This window comes from Mauremys reevesii, linkage group 2, assembly GCF_016161935.1.
Source record: "Mauremys reevesii isolate NIE-2019 linkage group 2, ASM1616193v1, whole genome shotgun sequence".
NCBI lineage: Eukaryota > Metazoa > Chordata > Testudines > Geoemydidae > Mauremys > Mauremys reevesii.
In genome coordinates, this window is record NC_052624.1 from 234,260,518 (window position 1) to 234,285,923 (window position 25,406).

At 39.7% G+C, this 25,406-nt stretch overlaps 1 long non-coding RNA gene across 1 annotated transcript; it reads right to left on the bottom strand.

The window, feature by feature from the left end:
* Positions 1-1,806: 1,806 nt before the first annotated feature.
* Positions 1,807-21,330, bottom strand: LOC120398741. Its single transcript, XR_005594671.1, has 4 exons — positions 21,274-21,330; positions 14,793-14,909; positions 8,414-8,491; positions 1,807-3,398 (listed from the first exon to the last, which is right to left on the bottom strand). It is a non-coding gene; the product is annotated as an uncharacterized LOC120398741 (long non-coding RNA).
* Positions 21,331-25,406: the final 4,076 nt, after the last annotated feature.

Below are 25,406 nucleotides of genomic sequence, written 5' to 3' on the forward strand. Positions count from 1 at the left end.
CTGTATAAAATAAACATTGCCAATAAAGACTTGTTTCCCCAGACTGGTTAGCAAGGCATCAGAGTGTGGGCTGGAACTCAGCCACATATCAAAGCATGCCATATGTCAAGAGGCTCTTGCTTCTCCAGAGCCATGACTTATGATTTAAGGGCATTTTCAGCATTATTATCAAGGTTTTCTCTCACCCCTTCGTTCTAGGGTGCCATTTTCTACCTTCTTATCCTACTGTACATTCAACCCCCCAGAACTTTGAAGACATCATTCACTTTGTGAGCCCTACATTGCTAGAGCAGTGGACAAAAAAGCCCCTTTTAAAAGATGCTGCTTCATTGCAGCTGGTAAGACATACTTGTGAGACAGATGTGACTTCTCCTTGGAAGTTCCCTTACTGTGGCATTCCTAGTCTCTACAGTTTGGGGATCAGTTTCAGAACTCCAGCCTTGCTCTGTAAGAATCCAGCTTTCTCTGCCAGTTTGGCCACAAAAGTTTGTTTTTTAAGAAGAAGCATCACTCATGCAGAGACTGTTAAAGGAACATTTGTATTCAAATCGCTTACTGATTATGCAAAACAAGTCCGCCTGTTATGGTACACATTCTGTGCAGAAAATTGCTGTGTTAGTTGGACTGCCGTGTTAGTTGTCACCGCAAAGCATACATCTGCTTACAGCTAAAAGTCCAAGGGCCTGAATTCCTAAAAATTAGTGATCCATCAGATTGATGGGCAATCTGCACTGTTGGCGCCTTGAAATTTCTTGCATCAGTCACCAGATCATGATTTACTAATAGGGTTTCAAGGCTTGCAAAATAGCATAACTCTAACCACGTATTAATATTTAATCTGGCATTTTAAGTGCACCTAACAAAAGACCCCAGAGCTGCTGACAGGACCCTAAATTGTGACTTTCTTAAAAAAAAGAAAATTGAGTGTTTCCATAGTGGTTTCATGTGGAAATATAAAATAAAGAAATACAAGTGTTAAACCCCATTCAACCAAATTCCAAGCTCACAACGACACTGTTCTGAAAAAATGTTTACAGTTTGTTTTTAATATTCTGGCTCATTAGTATATTGCAAAGCTTACTCCAGCAGTTTGGCAATCCAGAGTTCCGGGATGGCAGAGGAGTTTTAAAATACATTTCTATATTATGTGCAATTAGACAGTGTGCTCCTTAAATACTTAATCCATGTGTCTCCTCTGAAAAGGTGCTAAATGAAAGTAAAAATAGCAGATATAAATCACAGAAGCCTCCTTACCACCTTAAATATTAGTAATTGAATCTGCATGCACTTAGCGAGTTGGGCCCTTTGTGTTTTGTATAGCATTTTTAAGCAACCAAGATAGAGGTAAAGCTGAAAAACACATTGGTAGGATCTCTACAATGTCATAGTTTAAATGGAGCAATAGAGTGAGTTAATAAGCAACTTTTTCTGCTGCTGTCAGATAAATATTCTAATTTTACAAAACATATATTGTACGTGCATATAAGAGGGTTTTTCGTGTGTCATAATTTATGAAAGATGTTCCCACACCACCTCTAATAACTGAATGTTTATTAGTGTGCAGATAAGGGTTATAAATGATGTTGCTTATCTATGGAACAAAACACAAAAGACAACTTATTAGCAAAAGACAAATTGCTCAGTAAGTTTTCAATGAGATGCTACGTTTGTCATGAAAAAAAAAACTTTTATTTGTACAGACCAATGCTTTTATAATCCATTTAAAATAATATACTTGCCACTAGGTGGCTATTTCTGTTCAGATCATTTTACCATTTTAATTACATTTTTAATATCCTGGCTGCATAAACAAAGATAAATTACAAGCCTTTCACAATCTGGCTGCTAGCTCAGGCACAATCTGTAATAATATCAGCTTTTGTTTGTGCCTCCTCTAATTAGATTCTGAAATCTAGGCTTTATCAATCAATAATTTTAATTTCAGAATTGCCTTTTGATCTTACATTTCATGTTTGTTTGTGGAAAATGATCAGTAGGACAAAGCTGATAATTTATGCAGAAACAATCTCTCAGCAGAGTTACAAGCACATTCCTAGCCATCAACAGAAGCCTGCAGAATAAGCTTGACACAGGTCTAATTAGCATGCAGATATGTGTCGCCTCATTGGCAATTCAAATTGCTTTTTTATAATGTACCTCAAATTGTGCTACTCAAACATTGTATTTGATTTCCAAAGCCCCCTGGGCATCCCATAATGTATCCCTTCATCCTGGGTATGAAGCATTTATTGAACAATCTGCTATGACTCGGGCTATCTTTTCGAAAACACCCAAACATTGTAACCCTGGGACCAGCTTTTCTTCTTGTCAGACAGCAACTTGTTCTGCTGCGGAATTCCGTATGCCACAGTTTTAGGTTTAGCGATGATATGTTACCTTGTGAGTTCCTGCTCCCACTGTGGCTGTTCTATAGAGGGCTTCATTCCTGTGCCACTCATTTAAAAGGGGGAGGATGTCTACAGAGCACACATTAATATGCGGCACATAACCACGTCTCTGAATGCCAGCCTTCCATTCTTCATTAAACAAAATGGCTGGATTGCAGTGATTGTTTTCCCCTACACACACACACACACACACACACGCACTCACACACAGAGTCTCTCTCTCTTGCTCACTCGCACGCACACATACACGCACACTTTTTCTTTTTCTCACGCACACAAACCCACACATATGGCGTTCTCTGTGATGGCATATCATTGTCAGTGTTGTGAGTTATGTGTGAAAAGTTGTCTGTGGCATGCATGACACACAAGGAGATTCCTGCCAACATCAGGGCCTTTTTTTTTTTTTTTTTTTTTTTTTGCCATGCAGCAACAAGTGGCAGAATCAATGGTGTACAGTTATTCAGCAGTGTAATTCATTTCACTGGCTTTGGCTTCTAGCCAGGTCCGCCATCTGTCTCTTGCTCTCCCTCTCTCTCTCTCGCTTGAATTTGTCCTACATTTCGTAATGTTACGTGCTTGCCATCCTTATTCTATGTCAGAGGTATAGCACAAGTCTCACCCCCATTCCGGCATGGAGTTCTCTGAGTTCAGTGGCACTTTGGATACTCCATTTCAGTGCCATGAGAAGAAAAGGGTGAGCAAAAAAAAAAAAGGGGGATAACTGCAAGAGAATGGTGCTGTTGAATCCGATTGCCACTGCCTCCGCTTTTTATTTAAAGCATTGATATGGATCTGTCTCACATGGGAACTTTTCCTGCTTCGTTAGAGAATCTTCGTTTTCTTTATCGGATGCTGGCACTATACGCCACTGCACAGCTTCATGGAGTGCCTGCTGTTGGATACTTGCAGATCCCTGCCACCAAACAACCTCCTGCATTGGAAATCGGGTAACTACTCCAGGATCTTATGCGTGCTTGCTGTTTGAAGCTGCAGAAAAGTGAATAATCAATTAAGTATTGATTTCTTGTAAGATTTGGTAAATTTCAAAGGCAAGACAAAGAGGATGGCTTAAGGAAAGCACTGCAGGGACTTGGCGTAAATTAGACAACTAACAGCAGTGCAGAATAAAATAACACCTCAACTGAATATTTCCTTGGAAGAATTAGCACTAGATATTGGAAGACAATGGTGGATTTAATCAAGACGGCAGGGACGCTTGAGTTTTAACCGTGAACCTGAAAGAGGAGCTAATTATAACCACCTTTTTATATGGAGCTAATTTGACTGAATGGATGCAAATGTGCTTTATTTATGGATGAAGAAGCAAGCCTTACAGCATTGACTATTGATCATCGCATATACTAAGCTTTACAGATTCTCTAAAAGTCAAGCCTACAGTACATTTTTATTTACTGAGAAGGTATTTATATGTGAACAAAAGCTAACAGTGCAAAAGATTCATCAGAACAATGGACTGTAACGTAAAGGATCTAATTATAATTTTGCAGCATTTCATGTTTCCTCTAATTTGATGTTTTTCAACCCTTTACTTGTGATGGGCTACAGCAAACAATAAATGTATGCTTTAAACTATTATGATTTTCAATGTGTAATTTATTAATTGTACTGCAGTTTTCTTAATGTGTTTCTGAATTATTCAGCAGTTATTTATAATGAAAGAAGGAGAACTGGTGGGGTAGCTTTTTTATTCATTTGTAATCTTCTTACAGTTTCTACCAGCTGATGAGCTCTGTAATTATGAAAGAATGTTGAAATTTTCAGATAAATGGGGCACTGACTTTACAATGGGCACAATATTGTATAATCAGTGAAAGGAGGATTGTTATGTTTTGACTCTGTAGAGAATGGTCTTGGTTAGTTAACTCCTTCTCTGCTGATGATGATAAGCAAATATATGTTAGAAGAGAAAATAGAGAAAAATTATAATGTATTAGCTTGATGCTTTGTTATTCTGTATATTTACATATCAGACTTTAGCTTATTTTTTCCATTTCTTTCCATTTCTATCATTTTTCTTTTCCCTATTTGCTTCTTCTTCTTTCTTTTTTTTTTGGTCATTTTTTGCTGTCTTGCAATCTACATTCCCTGAGCAACCACAGGAACCAAGTTACATGAAGCTTCAACACAAAGACGATGTAAGAATAATGAATCCTCATTTGCATCAACATTTGTATTCAGATTTGCCAGGCTATAAACTTGGCAGATCAAGCGGAATATTAAGTAGAGGCTTCCAGGGTAAATTGTGACTCTTGCAATTGCTGAGTCGTTTTTTTATTTGTGTTTGTGTGTGTGTGTGTCTGTGTATCATCTGTGGTGGCAGGTAAAATCTCATGACTACTGGATTTCTAAGAAGCGCATTGGCCTCCTTTCTGTATATGATGTCAGTTTGAACCAAAATTAACCAGGAATACACCAGTAGTAGGGAATTTAGCTGAGGATATAGTATGACATGTGACTAGAGTATTAACTCTCGTGTCTGGGGACCATATGAAAGAATTCTTTAAGCAAATAGATAAACACTGTTGTAAAAGCAAACAGATCTCCTGTATCAACTGGAGATTTGATTTCACTACTTTACTTGAGAAGAATCCAAAGCACAACATGTGAAATAGCACTAAACCTAAATGCTGTATTACATGGTATATTATTTTACTAAGATAATATGGCGTTCTTATTTGTGGTGTTGGAATGAAAGTGTGTGTATGTGCTTCCATTAAAAGCTCATGGCCTTATTCTACTCACAGCTACTCAAAATTGATTTAGTTAGACTTACTCTAAATTATGGCAGAATTTGGACCTTTGCTTCTAGGGGATAGCCACTGAAATTTGCCTTTAGTTGAAGTTTATTATAAAACAGCTTAACATAGGTATATGTTTAACAATGTCCCCCCACTCCTTCAGATAAATCGAGACCTTTTTCAGTTAATAAGTGTACAAGTGAAAGAAATGTACCAGTCCAGTTCCAAATCCTTCTTCTTACCTTTGTGGTATTAAAAAATGGCTTAGATTTAAACACTGAAAAAAACAGGATACACACAATGTACTACTTCATATCTTCAAACACAATGAAAAATTACTAATGTGGTCTTGGTGCTAGGAACACCCTGAAGATCACATTCTCAGTCCATTGAGATCAGGCCTTTTTATATTTAAAAACAATCTTGCAAACAAATGAGGAACACTGACAGTGGGAGATCCCATCCAGTACTTTATGTCCAGCTAAATGGTTGCTGTAACATAGGGCCTTGAGTCTGAAGTACCTTGAAGCAGGTGTCTTTGGGTCTCCAGCAAAGGTGTGGTGGACCTTTGGAGGGTAATCGACTGAAATAGTGAGGAAGTAGAGGTACTTTATATTCTCACTAAACTCTTTCAATTTTTCATGTCTTTTTTACTGCACATAGGTCACCTTCTAATATATATGTAAACAAAAGATCAGCCTAGCCCTTTAGCCTATCAGATATTGTACATTTTTTAATATTCATTGCCAACACTGCTTAAAATACTTGTTTACCTTAAAGCGGTATTTACCTTAACAGGAAAATCCTGCCCTTTTTCAGTCATTTGTGAAACAGCATTTTAAACATTTTAAAAAATTCACCTAGCATATTATGAAAGGCAAAAAGTACAAGGCAATGGCTAACACTGCCCTTAAATTCTACTGTTGTGCATGTATATTGGCTATAGTTTTTGTTAAAGAAGGGACATCAGCATGGTTTCCTCGATCAAGCTGGTAAAGTACACAAGCCTTTAATGTTATTAAAATCTAGGGTTGCTTTTCACCTGGTATTAACATAGTATGATGGAATAGAATGCTCAGCTCTAATGTATAGTTTATACAAAAGCTAGGCTGATGTGTTACTTGGAAAGAGTGTTAATGCATGCAAAGAAAGACACCAATGAATCATTATTTATTTGCTATTCTTACGTATCTGAAATTCAGTCTGATGGAACCTTTAAAATGGATGTGTTTTATTACAGGAGAGAAAAACATCAGGTATTATATGTTCTTTCTTTGTAAAGTGAGAACTTGAGCAATTCATTAGGAGCTACAGTTCCAAAATGGTGCCTGATCTGGAGGGGAAAGGTACCAATCTTATCCATACAATGCCTCCCCCCTCCACATAATTTTGAAGGTGTCTCATTTAATTAATGTTAATTATTTGTTGTTTGGATTTGAGTATGTACCTGTCATGCATTGTTTAAAAAACTTACCACCTGATCAGCTAATGAAACAAGTTTTTTACTGGGAGGGAAAAATATAGAGTGCTTCGTTTGCTTTACAACTAGAAAACCTTATGCAAAAGAATCCTTGAGATTTAAGTTTCAAATCCAAACAGAATAACAGATTGATAAAAACTTGATGCTTTTGCAGGACATATATTCATAACATTCTTTCACTGTAGTACATCCTTTGAAAAATTAATATCTGAATTTTTTTTCTTTATACAAAATTCTCTAACTTTGTGCTGCCTGTGAATACAGAATCTGAAAAGGGGAGGCAGAGGTGAATGAAAACAGCTTTAAGCTCCAAATACATTCATCATATTCACTGACAAAAAGATAAAAATCATCTAGCAAAAAGGAAGGTGTGAAGCTAATATTCCCTGAGAGCAACTCCAATCTGTTCTCTGGCCTTTTATGTGTACTGTGCTGTTGAATGAAAAGGTAGAGCATTATTCATAGTGAATGTACTCTATATGAGGGGCATTCTCCACCAGTGGGCAAGGTGTATCACTGTAGGCCTGGGGAAAGCATAGACTAGCTTCTGAAGGCCAGCTCAAGGCCCATTACACCATTTCAGTATAGCCCATTGTATTTCTAAAGATTTCAAATCCAACAGTGCACAGCTCACTATACTGTAAGGGTCAGATACTGCTGGTCCATTGAATTTAAAGGGACACTATCAACTTAATAATCACACTTCTATCAGAAGAATTTTTTCTGCCTACTTTATGTGTTTGACAGCAGCTTGTGTTTAATCAGTTTCACTGTTTCCCCTAAATAGTCAATGTGTATGTCTACAGTGCAGCTGGGAGCATGTTCCCCAGCACAGCTAGACAGACATGCACTAACTCTGCTAAATCTAGCATGCTAAAAATAGCAGTGTAGCTGGGGATAGCACAAGCAGCAGCTTCGGTAAGATGTCCAAGTCTGTATCCAGAGAGTCCAGGTGGGTTTGTACTTAGGCGAGCAGCCATCTGTGCTACCCTCAGCTATACCTCTTTTTCAAGCGCACTAGCTCGAGCAGAGCTAGCGCATGTCTGTCTACCTGAGCTGGGAAGCATGTTCCCAGCTGCAGAGTAGATATACCTAGCAAGTCATTTTCCCTTCCTTTTTGATAGGGTCTTTTATATGGAGAGATAGAGAGAAAAAACATATTAATAGCAGGAAACTTATTAAAAATAGGAAAATGTGAATGTAAATTTACAAAAATAGGGAGGGGATCTCAGGGGCAGGTGTCATGTAGGAGACGGCTTTTTAACTTTTTTAAAAAGAAAATTGACAAGATTTAAAGTGTCAGTCCCTTTAAATCAATTGCTTTCATAGATCATAATTATATAGTTTCTGGTGGTCTATGGGTTCCATAGTGCTTCTCTACCTGAGACCTAAAATGCACTGACCACCAGCTGTGCACTAGACTCTAGTACTTTACACAGAAAACATAGTGAATACCTTTTGGTTATAAAGAAGACTCAAGGTTTTGTATCACATTTTCCTATTGTATTTTTCCTACTTTGTGAAAGATTTTCTTTAGAAAGTGAAACCAACTGAAATATGCTGTTTTTCCTACTTTCATAAGAAACCCCAAAAGTTCAGATTTTTTTTCTTTTATGTAGTTTATGTGCTTTCAGTACTGAGGGCTCTTAAAAAATTGGAATTTTCTTACTTGTTCTTATCTCTTTCCACACTTTACAAATATTTAAACACTGGTCCACTTAAAAAAACAAAAACAAAAAACAAAGGGAACCCCAAAAGCTTACCAGTGTTGCTTTAGAAGATGGTTACCTCACTATTTTCATCAGTAAACGTTATTTTCCTTAATACAAATATCCCGAATACTGTAAATATTGAAGAAACGTTATTTAGATTGATAAATCAATTGAAAATCTATTCCATATCTGCTCCTCAGATAGTTAAGATGTCCTCCTATTGTTTGTTATGCATTTCATCTTGTTTTAAATTACACTGTAAGCTCTCTGGAGCAAGGACTGCATTTTTCCTATATATTTGTATAGCACCTAGCAGAATGGGGCCCTCATTCTATTTGACATTCCTGAATGCTACCACAATATAAATAATAATCATAAGGCTTTATCTTAGACAATGGACAGTATTTTAAGGGTGATCACTATGTATGCAACAATATTATCTTGTATAGTTAATTGCTGCTAGGAAAATTCTGGGTCCTTAATTGCACAAAACTCTCAGCTACTTGAATGGGGATTTTGCTTAATTGACCACAACATTTGGCCCAATGTTTGTACAGTGCTTTGAAAAATATAACCTGCTATACCATATCAGTGCTAAGTAGTAGTAGTAGTACTTTTATGCTGAACCACTTTACAAACATGACATCACTTTACTTTGCACTGAAATACAGCCACCTCTGGGGTTGAATTCAGCAGTCATTTAACAGAGCTCAGCAATTGAAACTTCACTTGGGGATTGAAATAGGCAAAATCTAGCTTCTGAATTTTGCGTTTATTGCAGCAAAAGGGTGAGGGGCATTGGGGAAAGGTATTCCATGAAATGAAGCAGGGACTATTGTATTTTGATAAAACCTGTAAGAGGGGAAGGGAAATTAAATAGCACTTTTACTACTAACAGAGCCTCCATAGTTAAATGAGAAGAACAAGAAGCAGGAATACAAATTCTAGCCATTGAAGCTTGCATTGTATAACCACCAATTTTTCATGGATCCATAATTTATGTTGGATTCTGCAATGAATCATGCCACGCAGATATAGTACTAGGCTGTGGAAGATAAATCTAATGGCACTTCAACTATTACTAATTTAGGGCCACCTGCTCCTACACCCAGTGATGTAGGTTGGAATTTTTCCATGGATTTCTTTGGAGCTGTGTTGGGACTTTATTCAGTATATAGTAAACTTACTTTTGCCACATCATCCAGCAAGAATAAACTTTTCACTATTACTAGTTCACATAGTTACTTATCACTAGAGGTGTGAGAAACAGTTGAATTTGGCTTCATTGGAATGAATGCTTTTTAAATAAAGAAATTGCAGTAAAACAGGTAAAATAAACCCCACTGCCATTCCTGCTTTCAGAAGTCCTGTATGCCCATACCACTACCACCCCAATAACAACAACAACAACAAAGACTTGGGCTGAAAGAACTAGAGAAAAGCTTTCACTAGGAATTCCATTCTCCTGAGGTAACAATTTCCCACCATTTCCCACATTCCAGTTGGCCGACCTTTGGGTAATCAGTCCCTTTGTGCTCTCATCCTGCTAACAAAACCCCCATAAACATCACTGAAACTACAGAAAACTCAGAGGCTGATCTGACCTATGGTGCCCACTAGAATTGTAGCAAAAGCAGGTGAATGAACAGGTATCCTGTTGGCATGGGATATCAAAAGAAGCCATTAGAAACAGATAGGATCAACTAGACCCAAAGAATAGTGTAAGGGCCTCCAGTATCTTCTTGATTTACCTTCACTCTTAGCAAGACCAGGCCTCCAAAGCCTAGAGAGACAGACTTTCGTAGCCTTGCTAGATGGGAGAGGATAATATCACTTCAGTAAAATAACACAATCCAAATAAGTTCTATCAGTTCCATGGTGCATGACAGTTTTATTGCTCCAGTTGTATCTTAAAGAAAAGAAAGACTGTCATCTGGAGCCTTCAGTGTTTGGATTCTGGTCATGTTGGGTTCATGACTTGCCCATATTGGGCCATTTGAAGCCTGGCCTTTCCCTTGATTCTTTAATGAATGGCATTATACATTATCCATGATCTTCCATGATTGAAATCCCTCCCCATTTTTTTTACACCTGATACATCACAAATATATCTTTTGTATCATTTAACAGCACTTCATATCTGGATCATTTGTCAAATTTTGCAGAATTTTTTTAACATAAAGTTTCTTTTGAAAAAGCACATTAATTAGCATGTAAATATTATATATTATTAAAACCAGCTTATGCCCACTTGAAGGTCCAATCATGCTTACCTTGCACACTCAACACCCCTATGCAGGTTTGAATACTCTCTGTTATTTTTGAATGGTACTATAATATTCATGCCTTTTTCCCTTGTGTTTTCTTTCCCAGACCTTTAATGTTAAAGAAAAAGATACTGTTTCTTGGCTATAAGACTAAGAGTTTTAAAAATAACTAGTGATCTTGGACTTTTCAGTTTTTGGGTGCCTAACCTAAGACACCTTGAATAAGGCCTGATTTTCAGAAGGTCCGTCTGTTCGGCACTTTCTGAAGATGAGGTCCCTTTTGAGACATCTCAGGTTGGGCACTGGAAAACTGAGGTATTAAAAATCTCTAGTCGCGTTTTGAAAATATCGGCCTAAATATTTATATAATGCATTTGTAACAGGATGTCTCTTTTCTTTAAAAATGAAATGTAATGCAGAGTGAGATTATCCAATATTAATAATTTATGGGTTTTCAGTGCTCAAACCAAGAACTGTGTGAAAACTTACATGTGAGCAACACAAACAAGATCTCTGTTAACTAGGGAGTTTAGCGTGGCAGGAAGTACAATGCAGAGAAGAGTAGTAGTGACAGTATTGGCTTCTGCCACTGAAGGGTAGTAATAGACAGAGCTGGCTTGAGCAATGTTATATATAATAGGAATAGGGAGGAGTTTACTCCAAATAAAAGAAGAAAAAAATATTCTCTTTTTATCATCAAATCATTTAGAAAAGAAACCACAGGTGGGATTCATGAAAGCTTACACAAGTCAGGAGAGGTCAAAAACCAATTTCTGACTGGTTGAAGAAACCCTCCTGATTCTTTGAAGTGGGATTTTTTTTTTTTTTTGTATTCTTGGCCAGCGAGCAGTTTAATAGACAGTCAAACAGCTGCATTTGACTTCTCTGATGACTGCACTGGCTTCTTATTTGCTCCTGGATTCAATTCAAGGTTTTGATAAGGATCTATAAAGCTGTATTTAGTTTGGATCTTAGTTATTTCTCTCTGTGTGCCTGTCATGACTTCTGGGAGCTAGAAGCAGGCTATTTGCTGGGATGGACCATCAACTCTGGAATTCACTTCCTCCCAGTAGTTCCAACCAAGCCTGGCTCTGTGGACTTTTAGAATACGATGTAAGGCCCATTTATATATGCAGGCTTTTTCAAGAAGGTGTTAACAGTGGAGAATGTATATAATAACATTCAGGAATGGGAATTTGTTTGGGTTGCCTCTAGTCCATGTGCCTGAGATGGCCCAATCTATAACTCTAATTATAATTACAAAGTAAAACAAATCCTTTCACAGAACAGATTCATCCAAACTACAGCACCACTTTATTTTGTATAGTGTGTCTCATACAAATTGTATCCCAAAATGCTTTGCAGATATTTAATAATAAATAAGCAGATGGAGAGAGAAATTAAGTATAGGCAAGGAAGAAAATATATGATGTTTACTCTGAACACTTGAGAGCAGACAAATTTCCCATCATAGTAAAATGTGATCGCTTTTCTCACATAAATTACTTGGAGGTTATTAAGAATGAATTACAGCTCCTTACAAAAGATCTTATAAGGTAAAATAAATAAATAAATAGAAGCATGATGCTCACTTAACCCTAGGAATATTAAAACCTGGGTTTAAAATGTACCGGGGATTATTTTCTGCATCTTAGTAGTTCTAGCAGCTACTTTTTTTGCAGCTAGCCCTATAGGCAGCTACTAATGTATGACTGTGGCTAGGGCTGGGAAATAGTCCAGCATACAGTGCTAAACCAAAGTTGTTCTGAAAAAGGATTATGCATTCTCCCATCAGAAACAAACCCTCCTTCGCTGGACCTGATTCAATCACTCAAATTATTTTCTCTACTTGAATATCTTTTTGTGAAATTGACTTTTATCTTGAAGCAGAAATACGCTATACTTCTGAGAGGGGCAAAAGTGAAAATATATAACTACAGTTCTAGGATTCGATTTTTGATATATAAGGCATTCAGAGATTTGTCCATATTCATAGCTTTGTCTGTACTAAGACCAGTCCTTGAAAATATGGCTCTTTATATTTTTATTCTAGTGCATTATAAATATCTAGTGTAGTAGGAGCTGTGTTAGAAGTTTGTGTACTGCATGTTATACATAGTACATGAAAGCATTCGCTATGACCTACACTGGAAAAAAAAACCCAACAAAAACGAGACCATACTTTCTGCAGTGTCCCAAATTGCCGGAAGTGCCATGAATTAATGCACTAAGACTTAGTATTAATGTAAGTTCTTTATTGAACATGTCCACATCATAAGCATCTACTCATGTTGATTGAAAAGCTTGAGCCTGAAAACCCTTACACACAGAAGCCAGTACTACTCACATGAGTAAAGATCTGCAGGCTCAGGCCCTAAATCTCCTTGTTTAAAAACTGTGAGAATTCTTTCTTTGGGAGAAATTTTTTCTTCAGTTGCTCTAAAGTGTTGGCCAGAAATTGGAAATGGGGAATCACTCCACAACTTTATGCTCTCTGTGACTAGGTTGGAGTCACTACCAAAGTTCTTGTGTTCACTATCAAAATTGACACCAAACTGTTCTCTGTGGATGTGTCTAATGCTAGAACTGGTTGAACAGAACATTTTCAAGCACAGATTGTTCATGAGTGCACACCAGCTATGTTGAATCTGTTGACAACCCTTGTGCTTTTGCATTCCATCCTCACTAGCACTGTACCAAGTCATATGAATTGCAGTATCCTTTGATCTCACTGTTCCTGACACAGTTTGCACAAGTAATGGATTCTTGGAGATTTCCAAAGTCAATACTGGTGCACCATAAAAAAGGTAGAGAGAAGACTAGTTGAACTGTTTCAGTTAGTCAGCATGCAGATTGGTGCTAAAATGGTTGAGGATGGTACAGTTTAGACAGAACATTTGTAAACCAGCTGAAGCACGTTTGTGTGTGGACCCGATGTATTTTAAAAGTGCTTTAGGGATGAATGGCTCTTAAAACTGAAGATTTTTGTATCATTATCAAGGTTTAGGAAATAAGTAAACACTTCTTTAAAGAGTGACCAAACCCTGGTAGTGTTGAGGTTGTAACATGTCAGGTAGCAAGCTAGGGCGGTGTCAGCACAGAACCAAGTAGTGCTTTGTGTTAATGGAAAAAAATTAAATTAAAATTTTAAACTGGCAACCCCAACTCAGAGTCAGAAAGGAAAATTTGATACGGATCCTATTGACTATTTTAATGAGGTAACTGCCATAACATTAGTGAATGCCAAGAGAATCCTTCCATGTGATTGACAGGTGAGCTGTGCAGGATTTTTAAACATATCCATAAACCTCTTTTGTGAGACTCCCCAGGAGGAAAATAGTTTATTGCCTTTATATATTTTTTTTAAATAGCAGTTACCACTGTGTTTTAACCAACTTGCTGACATCTTCCTGTCACAGTGCTCATTCTGTTCCCTTCAAAAACAAAAAAGGGGCTGAATTCAATATACCCTCATCTACAGTAGGCCTTACCACAATGTGACATGATTCTACAGCCATGCCAAATTCTGTCAGATTTGAGGCTCGCTACATAAATTTAGTTAAAAACTGCTTTTTTCCTCCATTTTTGGTTTTAGAGACAATTGGTCAATACTCAATACTGTGATATAATATATAAGAATTTAAAAAAAAAACAGGAAGAGCTAGGAGACAAAAGAGTGGAAATGGTAAAGGGAGAGACGTAAGAGAGCGAAGCTGTGTATAGAGGAAGGGAAAATGAGTAAAGAGATGAAGACTAGCATGGATTTAAGGATAACGATGCAGGGGGAGATTTGCAAAGGCACAAATGATGATTGTGCCTAATTTCCATTGGTTTTTAATGAGAATTAGATGCCTAACTGCCATTTTGTGACTTTGAAAATGACCCTTTCCCCACAGTCACCAAATGAACTGGTCTTCAAGTGCTAGAGAGTTTGATCAGGAGTCCCTTCCCTGCACTTGGGGTCATATTCTGTCTGGGCCTTACGCAGGTGCAAAGTGGGTGGAGAGGGCACAAGGAGCCTTTCTTTGTTTTGTGTGGTATATGTAAGAGTGAGGCAGAATCCCAGTCTTTTCACTTAGGGGAGTGTAGGAAATATAGTGCACGCAATTTTGGTGCTGAATTCTCTTAGCAATCTGAATTGCTATCTCCACCAGTACATTCACCTGCAAAAGAAGGGTGGAGCTGAAAGCACTGAACTTGGAATCATCGGTTCTCCAAATTCTTGGAATTCTGCCAGATGCTGCCAAACTAGGACCCTGCGAGTTTTTTCTACAGGAAAACTGAAATGAGAAAAGATGTTTTTTTAAAAAAAAATTCTATGACCTGTTGACTTGTAAGTCTAGTGAGAGATAAATGCTGTACAATCCTAGAAAATGGCTACCAGATAGGTATGAACCTAAGAGGTCAACACAACTGTAAACTAAAAGAAAGTATACTAATAGTATTTATCTATATTTACCATTATCTTATAGAGAGAGTTTCAATAAATCTAACAAACAGATATGGCATCTATTCCAATCATGACCTTTGTAACTGATGCCAACTAAAAAGTGCTTGCTATGTTTCAATCGCACATACAAAATACATTGGCCCAAATTCTGCTCCCAGTTAAACCCATGTAATCCTACTGAAGCTAATGCAGCCAAGATCAGAAGTTGTCCCAGTAGGTTTTCTAGGTTGCTAAACATGAAATGTATCGCTTAACGGACCAGAGTTTAGCCTTGGACACACATGCTTCGCACTGAAGTTGATGAGAGCCACCTGGCTGCATTTGAGCCAAAGAGATTTTGGTAGCTTTTAGTTTATATTTGTTGCCTGAAACAGACATTCATTGAGCTATTTTTGTTATTTGAGTTAGTTAACTGTCGCATCAATTTAAACAAAGATTAAAAAAAAAATCTCCCAAGCTAAAACATTTGCTGTCATTTACCTTCCAGTTCATTGCTCTTTCATAGAAGCACAAAGTTACCAACTATGGGAACAAAGAAAAAAATCTGAACAATGTGCATATTGGGCTCTTCTCTATTGGTTAGCAAAAACATGGTTAAATAAAGTTTCTCATAGAGCAGGCTATGATACTTGTAATACATAGACAGACAGGCAGACACACATAGGTAATATATTTAGCAATTTTCAAACATAGTCCTCATTGATAGAATATTTACCTGTATGGCTAAGTTTTTGATTCTCTATTTAAAGTATTAATCTGATACTACATTCTGTGGACAAGTGACATGAAAATATGGATGGATAAAACTAGAGATGTTCCAGTTCATTTTGAATTCATAATCAAGTGCTTTGCATCATAGGGTAATCATGTATTGCAGCATATTCTGGCCATGGATAAAGGTGTGTCTTAGTTGTATGGCAATTATTTCATAATGAAACATTGTCTTTTGCTGTAAGACTCCAAAGTACAAAGTCACAAAAAAAATCATAAACCACTGGTGGTTCTGAGCTTCTAAAACAGAACCTCAGAAATACCATTAAAAGTATTGCTTCAGTTTAGTTCAGATTTTTTAACCTATGAACTTTGGGCAGGTTCACTTTTTTTCAGAAGAGTTCAGCCAACCATCATCAAAATGAGTTGTAATGAAAAGAGCTGCAATATATATAAAAAAAGCAGCTTTGAAAGGCCTTAAGTTCTGAAACTTTTGTTTGAACACATGTTGTCCACAGGCCTCCTTAAAGAGATTTCCGAAAGGGGAAATATATCCTTCGAGTTCCAAATACAAATCTGGAAAAGAGGTCAGGAGGGGAGCATGCACCCTCATAAAAACTGGAACATTTAGGTCATTTTCCCACAATATGATATATTGTCAAAGTCTACTACTCATTTGTATACTATTTCATATTTCATGGCAATTTATCTTTCATGGTCACATGTTAAAAATAGGATTCCATGTCTTAACAAATTAAAAAAATGTAAGCTTTCATCCTTGGTGGAGATCACTCCAAACTCATCATTTTATGTAGGATTAACATACCCAATGGCACAAAGATATTGAGCTACATACTAGTCCTCCATAAAAGCGTGCAGATTTGTATTCCAGGAAGAAAATAACAAAGTATATTATTTCTTTGTTTTTCTTTTAATAATTTACATCCACTTGTTTAATGAGGCTTTTTTCCCCTTTCTTCCTCCAATTCTTCTCCCTTCTCTACTTATAAACCTAGGAGGAAACATGACTTTGATTTAGTTTTGTCATAAATGTTACAAGTTTCTTACTCTCCAAAAGAAATGCTTGAAGATTCTCTTAGATCACTCCCTACTGAGCCAATGGATAGGATGCTATTATATCCTTGGGGCAGCCAGTGTAGGAAGCAATCACTTGAGGCCAGAGAGCAGGCAGCTAACCAAAACCTCCATTTTATTTACAGATATACAGAGAGCTCACACAGCCGGTTGAAACCGGCTGAGCTAACCCATAATAATCTAACTCAGTTGCCATAGCAACAAAAACCATGACAACCAAATACACAACATATTCCTCCCCCTAATAAGAACATCCCCTAAATAAAACACACACTAGACTAGAGAAGGAGGGTAGACTGCCTCCATTCCCGGCTAAACCCTGGGGATTATTTTGCCCCATAACCGTGGGTTCGCCCTAGCTAAAGATCCAGCCGATGAGGAGGCCTTCTGTCTCTAGGTGGATTACGGCGAACTTCTGCTGTTATTGCACCCGAAAGCACTAGGGGCTCAGGGTCCGCAGCACGAACAGGTGAGGAGGTGGTATCAGCTCGTGCTGGGCAAAGGGGTATCTCAGCGCCAGCAGTAATGGAGGAGAACAGTCAGAAACAGGTGACTCGTGATTCGGTCCCTCACCAGAAGAGGTGAAGTCAGCCCCCTCAACTGCAGATGGGTCCTGAGGACTGGCATGACCTGGCAACAGCTGATCTACATGTCGCCGCCAGGTAAGATTCTCTGCAGTCCGGACTGTGTAGGAAACAGGTCCTGTTTGAGTGATGACTGTGGCCGGAACCCATTTAGCTCTGGAAGTATAATTCCGAGCCAAAACTGGCTGTCCCGGGCTAAAGGTTCAGTCTTTTGCTCTGGGTGCCCGTCTGATGACTTGATATTGCTGCTGATGTTGCACAATTTGTCGGGGTTCAGAAGGTTTCAGCAGATCAAAGCAAGTGCGCAGCTGTCGTCCCATCATTAGAAAGGCCGGAGATGCGTGGGTCGTAGCATGAGGTGTGTTTCTGTAGGAAAGTAAAAAGGTATCCAGATGCTTTTGAATGGAGTGTTGTCCCTTGCTGATTTCAAAGCGTTTTCATTGTCTGCACAAATCTTTCAGCTAATCCGTTGGTGGACGGATGATATGGTGCTGACGTGATGTGGTGTATCCCATTTGCCTTCATAAAATTTTGAAACTCCTGAGAAACGAACTGCGTCCGTTGTCACCACAAGTTGTTCTGGCAGACCAAAACGACTAAAGAGTCCTCGTAGTTTTTGGATAGTACTCTCTGCAGAAGTGGACTGCATTATAGAGACTTCTGGCCATTTAGAATGGGCATCTATTGCCACCAAGAACATGCTTCCTTCAAGGGGGCCAGCAAAGTCAACGTGAATACATTGCCACGGGTTTTCAGGCCAGTCCCATGGGTGTAGGGGTGCCCACTGGGGTGCATTCCTCACACCCTGACATGACATACAAGCTTTTGCCTTCTCTTCAATAGCGCTGTCCAGTCCAGGCCACCAAAAATAGCTTCGCAATTTCCTTCATGCGCACTATTCCACAGTGACCGGAATGTAGCTGTTCTAACATCTGTGATCTCAGTGGTGGTGGAATAATGACACGTCTCCCCCACAACAAACAACCAGATTGGACCGATAACTCCGTCCGCTTGGACATGTAGGGAACAAGGTCGGATGAGACCGGAGAGGTTTGTCGAGATTTTCCATGCATCACCAGGTCCATAATGTGGGACAATACTGGGTCAACGCGAGTTGCCTTCTTTATCTGAGTAGCAGTGATGGGTGTATTCTCTACCTGTTCAAAGTAGAAGATTTTCTTTGGGCACTATCTTGATGTTTGACCGGCAAAGGCAACCTTGAGAGGCCATCTGCATTGCCGTGCAGAGTGGATTTCCGATATTTGATTTCATATGTGTGTGCTGAAAGTAACAATGCCCAACGTTGCATACGACTAGCAGCTAATGGGGGAATGCCTGTGTAGGGTCCAAAAATTGATGTCAGAGGTCGATGGTCTGTGAGAAGAGTAAATTTTCGCCCAAACAGGTACTGATGAAACTTCCTAATTCCAAAAACAATTCCTAATGCCTCACGTTCGATTTGGGCGTAGTTAGTTTCTGCTTTGCTTAGAGTGCGTGAAGCAAAAGCAATAGGTCTCTCTTCTCCTGAAGGCATAATATGTGACACTACTGCTCCCACTCCATAAGGGGAGGCATCGCAGGCCAATTGCAGTGGTAAGGATGGATCAAAGTGCGTTAGAACTTCAGAATTTAGCAATGCATCCTTAGCTTTGTTAAACGCAACATCACAGGCTTCAGTCCACTTCCAGGCCTTGTTCTGCCCAAGGAGCTCATGAAGTGGTTTTAGCAGTGTGGCTAACTGTGAGATGAACTTTCCATAATAGTTCAGGAGTCCTAGAAATGAGCGCAGCTGGCTTACATTTCGAGGTGGGGGAGCCTCCACAATAGCTTTAACTTTTGCAGGGGCCTTATGAAGACCTGCAGAATCAATGATGTGTCCCAAATATTCAACAGAGGGCTTGAAGAATTCACACTTGTCTTTGCGAACTCGTAGGCCATACTCTTCCAGTCTTTGTAGGGTAGCCTCTAAATTCTTTAAGTGATCCTCTTCATTTCTTCCAGTGACCAGGATATCATCCAGATAGCACTGAACTCCTGACAAGCCACACAAGATCTGGTCCATAGCCCTCTGGAACAGGGCGGAGCAGATGTTATTCGAAGGGTAGGCGACAGTATCGATAAAGCCCCTTATGAGTCACAATAGTCAACAGCTCTTGGGACTTTTCATCGACGTGCATCTGTAAATATGCTTGACTCAGATCGATCTTACTGAACTTTTGTCCCCCAGCCAGGCCTGCGAAGAGGTCATCGATGCGGGGAAGCGGGTATTGCTCTGCACACAACACTGGGTTGACAGTGACTTTAAAATCACCGCAAATCCGGAGAGAGCCATCTTTCTTCACGATTGGAACAATAGGAGTGGCCCATGAGCTATGGGTAACTGGTATTAGGACTCCATTGGTGACCAGGCGCTCCAGGTCTGCTTCAACTTTTGGCCTGATGGCATATGGCACAGTTTGGGCTTTCAGATATTTTGGTGGACTGCCAGGTTTAATGTTCAATGTCACAGTGATTCCCTTCATACTTCCCAAATCATCTCCAAAAACAGCAGCATGTTTCCTTAGTATAGGGGTTATACTGGTTTCTTCTTTAGTCATCCGGTGCACTTCTGCCCAGTTCAGTTGAATCTTCCCAAGCCAAGACCTACCAATTAAGGCTGGGTAGTTACCTCTCACCACAAACAGTGGCAATTTAGCCACCTGTCCATTGAGCTCCACCTTAACATCAATAGTGCCCAGCATAGGCACAGCTTCTCCCGTATACGTCTTCAGAACAGTTTTTGTCGCCTTAAGCGGAAGATGCTGTAGCTTTTCTTTATACACAGTCTCGGAGATCAGTGAGACGGCTGCACCGGTGTCCAGTTCCATGCGTATACGTTTGCCATCCAATAACGGGGTTACCCAGTATTCATGTGAGCCCATTGCCAAAGACAAAACATGCAGTGGCACTTCCTCTTGTGAGGAGGTGTCACCTTGATCATCCTGGGTCTGCTCTAGGGTATGCAAGGTTCCTCTTTTTGTCGGCCAGACCACAGGCCTCTTTTTCTTTTGTTTACAGGCATACTCAATGTGTCCCTTTTTGCCACAGTGTCAACACACCAGGTCCTTACACCAGCATTCTGATGCCTGGTGACCCAGCTTACCACAGCGGTAACATTCTTGACTCTGCACCGTTTTGTGGGTCAGTTCTTGTGACACTTTTTGCACCCTAGGGGATGCACCGATGTATTGTGCCTCCCTTGTAGCCAGTTCCATGGAGACAGCAATATCAACAGCCTTCTGTAATGTAAGCTGAGCCTCTGTCAGTAGGCGCTGCCGATAGCTTCACTGCAGAGGCCACACACTAACCTGTCACACAGGGCATCATTTAACATCTCTTTAAATTCACAGTGTTCTGCTAGCTTTTTTAAAATGGCTACAAATTGTACAACTGTTTCATCTTCCTTTTGGTCTCTTTTGTGGAACCTATATCTTTCAGCAATTACCAGTGGTTTTGGGGAGAAATGAGACCCCAGGATTTCCACAATGTCACTGTAAGATTTAGTCTCAGGCTTAACAGGGTGCAGTAAGCTGTGTAGCAGAGAGTAGGTTTTAGTCCCTACAACAGTTAAGAATATTGGCACCTTCTTCGCTTCTGTAATGTCATTTGCAATACCAAAAAGCTCAAAACGCTCAGTATACACATGCCACTGCTCTGTATTCTCATCAAAAGGCTCCAGGGGCCTGGTCAGAGTAGCCATGATTTTTAGTTTCACTTTCACAGTCAGTGCAAACAAGCAGCTTTTTTTCTTTGTTTGTTCTTTACCTTAATTTCTACTTCCTTCTGTTACTGGAGCAGCACCGGAATCCCATCCTCGTCGCCAGTATTATATCCTTGGGGCAGCCGGTGTAGGAAGCAATCACTTGAGGCCAGAGAGCAGGCAGCTAACCAAAACCTCCATTTTATTTACAGATATACAGAGAGCTCACACAGCCGGTTGAAACCGGCTGAGCTAACCCATAATAATCTAACTCAGTTGCCATAGCAACAAAAACCATGACAACCAAATACACAACAGATGCAATACCACTGTCACGGGGAGTTCTTTACCTTTTCCACTCATACTCAGTGCTAAGAAATAAGCTTACAAATGCAATTCTGTTGAGATCTGCAGGTGGAGAAAAGGAAATGGGGAATACAGTGGCTTTATATGGCTGCCTTGTTAAAATCATTCTTCACCCCCTATTTTGGTTTTCACTTTTGGTATCACTCTAGCAAACAAGAAGCAGCTAGAAATCGATGTCAGAAAAGGACAAGCCAGAGACAATATTTGAGTGACTGGGGATCTGCCATACAAATAGACAATCACATTTAGCTTAATAAAAAGTTGAATATATTACTATATTTGCACTTCATAATAATAAATAGTAAATCTGTAAAAGAGAATGTAATGAGTTATAATGGAATCTGTCCATGAATTGTTGCTAAGTGTCCATCAGTGTTTTCATTTTAGACCACTCTTCTTTATTTTTTCTACTATTTGACTATTACATTTTTTACATTGAAAATATCTGCTCCATATTCTGCTTTCATGTGCTTACACATAAATACTTTCCATTAACTTGAGTAGGATAACTAATAAAGGAATAATACTAGTTAGAAAAGCAGGTGAAGAGAAGGACCCTGGAGGGGCTGACCTGTGCTAGGGCAAGGGATCTGGACACAATAGATGAGGTGCTGTGCTGGCCAGTCAAGCAACAGAAAGAGACGCAGAAGACCCAGCAGGAAGAGAGAGAAGCCCTGCTGGGTTGGCAGGTGGAGCAGCAGTGTTTATCAAGAAATTGCAGGAGTTTATCAAGAAACAGTCTCAGGTACAGCCATAGCTCTTGCAGAAGCTGGTGAGTTCCAGTGAGGGAACTAGAAATTGGATGGTGGGCCTGGGATTATGTAAGATGGCCCTGGGGAATGACCCTCATGCTTTTTTGCTAACATTTGAGTGGCTACCAGTGCCAGATGGGACAAGCATATTTGGTGCTATGACTAGGCCCTTATCTGACCTGGAAGGCTCAAGTAGCTCATACAGCCTTGAGCAAGCACCATGCCAAAGATTATGATACATTGAAGGCCACTATTCTGACCAAGTTGTATCTCTCAGGGGAGAAATATTGGCAAGAATTTAGAGCAGCCAGACAGCATGGTGAGATACATCCCAGGGCATTTTCACACAAACCGTCAGACTGGGCTGCTCAGTGACTGAGGCCAGATAAGCAGGACATAGCATCCCCGATGGACTCAATTATCCTTGAACAATTTCCACAGAGCTTTCCCTAGGCTACTAGTGTCTAGGTCTGGAGGTGTCAGCCAGAATAATCAGAGACTATGGTAAAACTAACAGAGAAGTACGTGGAAGCAGACTTCCCACAGATAGAACTCAGTCCCCCTACAAGCAGGGAAAGAGGAAAGAAGGTTGAGGAACCTCCTTTGTCAAAATCCAGGAAGAGGATAGAAGGGGCGAACAAGGGTGCCCCAACTGTATTTGTTACTACTATAGGGATAAAGGACTCAAAGAAAGACTTCACATACATGGATGGCAGTCATGGAGTTCTGTGGGTGGGCAGGTGTAAAAGGCAGGTCTGGGATAAAGACTTCTCCCATCAGAATAGGTGGTAGACATGGCAGCTGCATGTCCTCAAGTCCAAAGCACCTGGATTAAGCCCCAGTGGCAACAGGGGTGATGATAACCATCCACTCTGTGTATAGGGAAAATAATACTTATCCCATCACTATTGTCCCATTGGAGATGGGAGGAAGATTTAAGTGGCAGAGAGTAGGAATAGTAAAGGCATTATCCTGTGCAGTCATGATAGGAATGGACTGGACACCATTTCCTTTGAGTAAGAAGGACAAGGGATGTAGGGAGAGATGCCAACAAGGAGTTCCAAATAAAGTATTTCTGAGTATAGACTCTGCAGATAGCCCTCCTGGGATAATATAAAAGCATCCTAGATGTATATTAACAAGCGCAGAAAGAACTGACATGCTGGAGGACTTGCGGGGCAGAGCTAGGAGAGAAACTCAGGAAGGGAGGAGTAGATCAGGAAACAGTAGAGCAGGAACACCTAGAGTAGAAGGAGGGTATAGGCTTGGCTGACTTCCAGGAGGAACAAACTGTGGCCAAGGCCTGAGAGCAAGGGCATGCTGAAGAGAGGAAGAAGGATTCTGATGAGGTCTTAATGGGTAAATTTACCCCAATAGTCATGAGCCAGGGGTGAGAAAAGTCAGGAGGTGGCTGATATTGAGGCTCTGGAGAGACAACTTGCTTTGGTGTGTACAAGCCGGGGTAAAATTAAACTAGGTCAAATATAAACAAATAACACAAGTATGTAGGGACAAAATTAGAAAGGCCAAGGCACAAAACAAGATCAAACTAGCTAGAGACATAAAGCGTAACAAGAAAACATTCTACAGATACATTAGAAGCAAGAGGAAGATCAAGGACAGGGTAGGCCCATTACTCAATGTGAGGGAGGAAATAATAACAGAAAATGTGGAAATGGCAGAGGTTTTTAATGACTACTTTGTTTCAGTTTTCACCAAGAAGATTAGTGGTGATTGGATGTCTAACATAGTGAATGCCAGTGAAAATAAGGTAGGATCAGAGGCTGAAACAGGAAAAGAACAAGTTAAAAATTGCAGCAGCTCCCTGTCCCAGCTCACCCCTGCTCCGCCTCCTCCCCGAGCACGCCGTCGCTGCTTCACTTCTCCCGCCTCCCAGGCTTGCAGCACCAATCCGCTCATAATCAAAATGTCTTCTCCGGTGACTCTTGTATTCTTGAATGGGTGGGAAAATAGCTTCAGTGTGAAGTTCCTCTACCAACTTCTGTGCACTCTTCAGAATGTTTTGAAATCCCTTTGCTTTGTCCAGTTGTTCCATTGCTCCAGATATATCAAGGTCAACACCTTGGAGTCTCTTGCTTACAATATTTATTTCAAACAGTCTGACATAGATTCATAGATTCTAGGACTGGAAGGGACCTCGAGAGGTCATCGAGTCCAGTCCCCTGCCCTCATGGTAGGACCGAATACTGTCTAGACCATCCCTGGTAGACATTTATCTAACCTACTCTTAAATATCTCCAGAGATGGAGATTCCACAGCCTCCCTAGGCAATTTATTCCAGTGTTTAACCACCCTGACAGTTAGGAACTTTTTCCTAACGTCCAACCTAAACCTCCCTTGCTGCAGTTTAAGCCCATTGCTTCTTGTTCTATCCTTAGAGGCTAAGGTGAACAAGTTTTCTCCCTCCTCCTTATGACACCCTTTTAGATACCTGAAAACTGCTATCATGTCCCCTCTCAGTCTTCTCTTTTCCAAACTAAACAAACCCAATTCTTTCAGCCTTTCTTCATAGGTCATGTTCTCGAGACCTTTAATCATTCTTGTTGCTCTTCTCTGGACTTTCTCCACATCTTTCTTGAAATGTGGTGCCCATCCATTATGTCAAACAACTAGAGTTTAAATGATCTCAAAACAGTGGGTAATCTGAAGAAATGATCTTAAACTACTAGACTGAGATCCAGATTTTGAATCAACCCAAAGTATAGAAGTGTTTGTATCTATAATATTCAGAACTATTTATAACATCTGTGCACAAAAAGGTGAATTTAGAACAGCATGTGAGCCTTATCTCATAAGTTCCTTTTTTTGGTCTGTGTCACACCCTTAACATAATTGTAACATAGCATCTGTCTTTAATTATACTGTATATGGGAAACACCCTGGACTTTTTTGCAAGGCTGAATATAACTTACTCCTTAGATGCCATCGGTGTTGGTGCTTCCATAGCAGGAAAGTCCAGTTTCTGGCAAACAGGATAAAACAGGAACTTTTATAGTAGAATATACATATACTTGTGAGTCAGTAGGATGAGTCACAAAAGCCATGTTTTCACTTGAGAG